Raw genomic sequence first — 6401 nt, 5'->3', positions numbered from 1 at the left:
GAAGTAGGAAGGCCTCTGGGTATCTACCCAGTTCACATATCTGCCCAGTCAAAATGCAGGGTTGATACAGACCAAAATGGGTTTTAAAATGGAATAAGGGGTATAATTTATATCAAATTCCTACACCCCCTCCCAATGTTTCTTTGAGGGGTTAACATGTTAATATTTCCACTCTGATTTTTTTTGGGGGGGAGTAACATGCTACTCTCCCCAATGAATCATCCCACATACAATATCTACTTATTTCAGGATTCTCTCCCTAAGGTGCATAAGGGCCCAAAGATATATATTTCACAGAGGGTCTAACTATATTTTAGGTGTTTCTTAACACATTAAAAAAAATGATTGAGGGGGCAGCTGAGCAGCTCAGTGGATTGAGAGCCAGACCTAGAGATAGGAGGTCCTGGGTTCAAATTTGACCTCAGACACTTCCCAACTGTGTGACCCTAGGCAAGTCACTTAACCCCCATTGCCTATCTCTTACCACTCTTCTGCCTTGGAACCAATACACAGTATTGAATCCAAGTTGGAAGAGAAGGATTTAAAAAAAAAGATTGATAGTCACATTGACAAGGAGCAATTAGAGGACATTCCTCTTTTTTGGAACAAGGGTTTTATAATCAGGATAAAATGATGGCACATGGGAAGAAGTGAATGGAGGGCTCAATCCCCTACAGTTCAGTTAATTATATCTGTCAACTTGAAAAAGCACAGAACCACTAAAGCAGTCATAAAAACCAAATCTTTAATCAGGACAAGAGACAGTGCTCAATATTTGACTGCCACACAGAGTCAAAAGCTTAATTCCATACAGAGTTAAAGCTCTGGGACTCTGGGAATAATGTCTGGGAAAATCCACTGCCAAAGATGAATTTCTAAATGTAATATTTAAATTAATATCCAAAACTCCCAGAATTATATTTTATAAAGCTTATTAATAATCACTTGAAGTAGAAGGAATAAAAGAGAATAGAAGTATAAAACCTAATGATCTAACAAACATAAGCCCTTGTGATTAAGTTCTCCTGACTCTCAAAAAACAAAAAACTTAGACCCAGAGCTCCCTGTGATCACAAGAGCACACAAGAGGCAGGGCTGTACAAAACTTATATCCTGCCTATGTCAGCATGTAACATGATAAGAAGAGTGGGATGCCTGGAATTGTAGTTCTGGGGTTCAGATTCCAATTACACAATCCCCCCTTGTAATAGAGCGTTAAGTCTGTCAGTGGGGAGAGTGGGAGAAAGAATAGAGACCTCTCTCTCTCAAAGCAGGGTTCAGGGGAGGCAGCTGCTATTTAGCTTGGCCAAGGGAGAGGAGAGGGAGAGGGAGTAGTTCCTCCCCTTCAGCCTCCCCTCAGCTATGGCTGCTCACTCCAACTGCCTCTTGACTTCCCTCTACTACTAGTATCTTTCCTCAGAGAGAGAGAGAGTTACCCTCCCCCTTAAGGTGGAACTGTTTCCCACTCACACTAGAGTCAGTTGGAAAAAATGACAAACTTTATTCTAACTGAATCAATTTGGGAATAACACAGGAAAATGGCTGCAGGAAGGGGTTTTGTGAGGAAAAAGGGAAAAAGGCATCCCTATTCTAGCTACCCTTACCTCCCTCCTCAAGTTGGGGAACCTAAGCTTTGGCAGCCTTGGGCCCCTGAGAGATTCAGGCTTGGCTGGCCCTGGTCTTGGTCCATGGGTACAATTCAGACCTCCAGGCACCAGGAGCTGTGAGATGATCTTGTCCGCTTGCTTGGCTGTCTTTTCCAAGTGTTCCTTCAGTTAAGGAATCGGTGGGGGGAAGGGTTTCCAAATCACCAGGAGAAGAGGTAAGTCTTTCCTCAGGAGCAAAGTCTTGACCAGACTTCTCCTTCGTCTGTCTCAGGATTGAAAGAGAGCTAACTGCCTCTCTCTGACAGAAACCTCTTGCTCTCCCGAGATTCCAGAACATCTCCTGAGGCCCTTCCCTTGCTGTGGCTGAGACTCCATTAATTTCCCAGACTGTAACTTCAGTTCCAGGGTTTGAAACCTCTGTCACACCCTGTAATTCCCATGGAAAATGAGCATGGAGAAATCTCCCTGATTTACATGCCTAGTTTTCCCATGGAATCAGTACACATAACCAACTTACATCTTTAAAGATCTTCAACTAAAGGTACATATAATATTGCACTTTCTAAAGGGAAATTACAATAATTTGGGAATAAGAAGGAAATAAGAGAAAGAGAACAAAACTAATGATTGCTAGGTGCATTGAAAAAATGCCAATAAGGGGGCAGTCCCTTTTGGCAAAAGAGTGTATATTCAAAATAAATGCATTCAAACCCCCATAGTTCAATTTCACTACATTACAAAATTCATTCTATATCTTTTGGTCTAGTGTGAAGTTTCTGCAGGCATCTCCATGGTACCTTCTCCAAACAGTTCACTTTCTTGATTAGGGAAGGTAGCAAGTTTCTTATCCCAAAATTACTCTCAAACAAGAGAAATTTTATAAATGTAGAATTATATTCCAATTATACAATCCCCCCTGAGGGGGGTGTTGACAAACAGTTATGAGGTATGTGAATCAATTTTAAAAAGGGAGTCAAAAACATTAAAAAAAAACAAATAGAAGAAAAGAATAAAAATAAATAATAAATAAAAATTCTGAATAAGCAAGAAAGAATAAGCCCATAACAGGTCCTTGAATCAGGGGCCAATAAAGTGATTTATGTCCCACAAGCCTGTAAGACCATTGCAGTAATATACACTTACCCAATCAGCAGCCAGGACTACAGAAAATTGCCACATTATGAAGGAGAAAGAAAAAGGACTCGATTTTTTTTTCTGAAAATGGGGAATATAATTCTCTGGTCTGAGTTTACCTTCACTCTCAGGGATTGGGGAGCCAGAATGGCAGCTAGACTCTTAAGTACTATGTTTGAATCTGGCATGGGGAAATCCTGCATTTGATGCTGTCAGCCACTTCCTTGAGCCCCAAAACAAGTCCTCTTTCTTGGTGCATATTCTCATCAATCCCACTGGGTGCTTTTTGGCACTGTATAATGGTTCTTTTGTGATCACTTCTCTTGGAATCAAACACAAACATAAATCAAAGTTCCCTAATATTTAACAATCAAGGGCATGTTTCTAAAGTTTTTGGATATGCATTAATATTAGGGCTAATGGATACTGTAAACTTATGTTGGTGTAAAATCAAAAAACCCATTAATACTGGTAACATGTGCTTCAAATTAAAAAAAAAGAGAAAAACCTCAAATACTCTATTGCACATACAAGGAAAAACAATAATAAAATTTTGTAAAAGGTCAAAAATATATAGTTCATAATCAGTGACACATTGTGTTTGCCAAGGAGAGGTATAATACAAAGGTTTCTCACCCCAAAATAAGACCCATTTCCTTTTTAACTTGGCCATGATCCACTGATACACAGTGTGAGTGCAAATGATTTTCACCAAGTAACAGCTCTATAAAACAGTAATATAGCAACTAAAGCACATTCAAAGAAGTACCAAAATCCCCCAAATTACAAGAGCCCATTTAATGACAAGAGCAAACAAACCCACTATCATATTGGATTCGCATGAGTTGCTATGTGACATGTAAAAAAAAAACCAAACCAAACCTTTGAAGCTCATGAATACTTGTCACAAATTCTCCAGATCTAGCCAATCTTTCAACCTTAGTTGAGATATTTTTAACAAAGTCTATTACTGCCATTATTCCAAAATTTGGCTGAGGATCTAGAAAAAACACAAACCTCTGTACGGCTGATGAAAACCTTTTGGGTCTAAAATATCACCATGAATCTGGATCATTTTGGTGGAATGGTAGAATAAGCTGAAGAGTTAGAAATATAAGAACCATCCAGAAGCCACTAGGATTCATGGGAAATTCTCCCTCTTGAGAGCCATCCAGAGGTACTATGTCACCTAGGAAAACCTTCCCACTTCCTGGGTGTGAAGTGGATGAGGCTGTAACAGCCGTAAAAATCATGTCTTTATATGTATTGTCTATTACATTTTTATAAATGCAGAGATGGGGAATACAATAGTACTATAACACTTCACTTCAGCTACTAAAAGTCAAAGGTAGTAGTGCTCCTAGATATCCTGAAAAATCACTTATGAAGACCCTTTAAAATCAATTTAAATTTTTAGGTCATTTAATTCTCCAAAGTTTGTATACAGGTTGTAACTAGTTTCATGGAGTCTGTCCATCATCATCTATGTGACAATTAACAAAGGTAAAACAGAACAAAAGACCATTTAGGCAACATATGACCTTGATTGTTCTGGTGACAAACCCAGCACTCATAAGGACCTATGGTTTTTGCCACAGAAAAGGGTTTGCACAAGTTGTTTATGGACTTTTACAAAAGAATGTAACAGTACATATAGCTAATGACCAAAACAGTAATAGAAGTGACATAGTGTAACAAAATATATTAGATTAGATCAATATGTGAATTTTAAAAATAAAATAAAATCTTAAAACAATCAGCAAATATATGTGACAAGATATAGGCAGTGAATTCAAGAGTCCTTTTCTCCAATTTCAATAGCTGCATTACAGAGACTTCTTCACTATTTGGAGGGGAACAAACTGAAACAGTTAGCAATGTTGAGTCTCTAAAGCTAAAAATTCACCTCCACACACTTCAAGGTTCCTTCCCCTCCCCAGTATCATCATCCATCTAGATTCCTTTGGTCAAATTTCTGGGGTTCCCCATACCAGCACTGGGCATAATGTAGATGAACTCTATATTGGGTGTGTTGCAGAGATGGGGCAGGCCAAAATAGCAAGGGGGTATAGGGAGATTAATTTCCCCCCTGAATCTCAGGATTACTCAAGCTAATTGCAAGGACAAGTGCACTCATGAACAGTAGTAAGAAAAGACACCCCAAAACTTTGAGCTGTGCAAGCTCTATAATGCTTTCCCAGAATGGGAGCTTTTTCAGATAGGCAGGAAACTAGGTCATGCTTGAAATTCTACTTATCAAATTGGTTATAAATCTACTTCCTGTCTGTAGGTGATGCTAGCTTAGTATGCACTGGCTAGGAGTAAAAACCTCACAAGGTTAGTAGATGGAGACATGCCCCAATCAGCCTTTGAATGGAAGGCTCTCCAAAACTCCCTAGAGCCACTTAGCTGAGCCTGTCTGGGAAAGCAAACCCACACAGGGGTTTAGGAAAGGCCTTAAAGAGAGAGCAAACTTCTAGGAGGAAGATAAGGCTAAACTTTCTCAATTTATCCCAATAATTAATACCTTCTAATAATTAAAAAAAATGAGCTAAAATTATTAACTTCCTCTAACACTTTGGGATTCTGGGCTGCTAAATGGTAGTTTGTTGGGGGCCAGGGTTACTTCCCCCAGATGAAAGGAGTCAGGAAGGTTAGAGGCTAATTGTTGCTAAAAACAAACAAACAAAAAGCACATCTGACTTACCAGGTCCCAGCAAGTTATGGCTATCCAGCTGCTTTCAGTTTAAGAGGAGAAAATGGGATTTAGTTCTCACCCCTCTGCTTCCAAAGGAATGGGAAATCAGCTGTTAGCAATGTAAGGAAAAGAGAGATTTATACTTTGCCAGCTGCCCAGAAAGCAGTTATCAAAGACTCCCAGGTTGTGTGTTCAAGAGACATGGTAGTAGCAGGAGAGCAGCAGCAAGAGACACTAGCAACAGTAGTAGCAGCTGGAGTTCCCTGGGGATTGTGGTGGGGGTGGGGGAGGGGAGGCACAAGAAGGCCTTTGGCAGGAGAGAAATGCGTGTTGTTTTTTTTTTCCCCCCCAAATTAATGTACTCTCTTAGAAAGGGTCCTAAATTCCAAACTTCTGGACTCCATAAATGTAAGATTTTAAATTAATATTGTGAAAGGGAATTCTTTATTCTCTTTCTCTATTTGTCTATTTTGAATTAATCAAACAAAAACTTAAACACTCCTACTTAACACTAAATAAGGGAGTTCACAAATCACTTACTTAGAGAGCTCCACACTTTTAAATCAATAAGTCAGAAACTTGTTCATCCTTTGATAAGAGTTTACACCCTCAGAGGATGAAAGGTGGATCCCATAGACACTTCCCCCTTGGGCAATACCAGGCAATTTGGAAGCTGTGATTGGCCCCTGTGAAGGGGAGGAAGGGACAGGAAGGGACATGGAAAAAGGACTATAAAAAGTCCTGAACTTCCTGTCCAAGTCGTCTTGGTCTTGAATCTTTGGCTTGGAGCTTCAGCTTTGATTTGGACCTTGGCTTTGACTTGGGAGCTTGGCTCTTGAACTGCTTCATGAAGGACTGCTCCTGGATCTTCTCCTTTGGACTATATCTTGGGTGAATGAGTAGCTGGCCTTCTCTTCCTGGCTTCTGGAGAGATTAATTCGAGAGAGGCCTCCTTCGCCTGA

Source organism: Monodelphis domestica, chromosome 6 (genome assembly GCF_027887165.1).
Source record: "Monodelphis domestica isolate mMonDom1 chromosome 6, mMonDom1.pri, whole genome shotgun sequence".
Taxonomy (NCBI): domain Eukaryota; kingdom Metazoa; phylum Chordata; class Mammalia; order Didelphimorphia; family Didelphidae; genus Monodelphis; species Monodelphis domestica.
Note: the sequence above shows the minus strand (reverse complement) of the source record.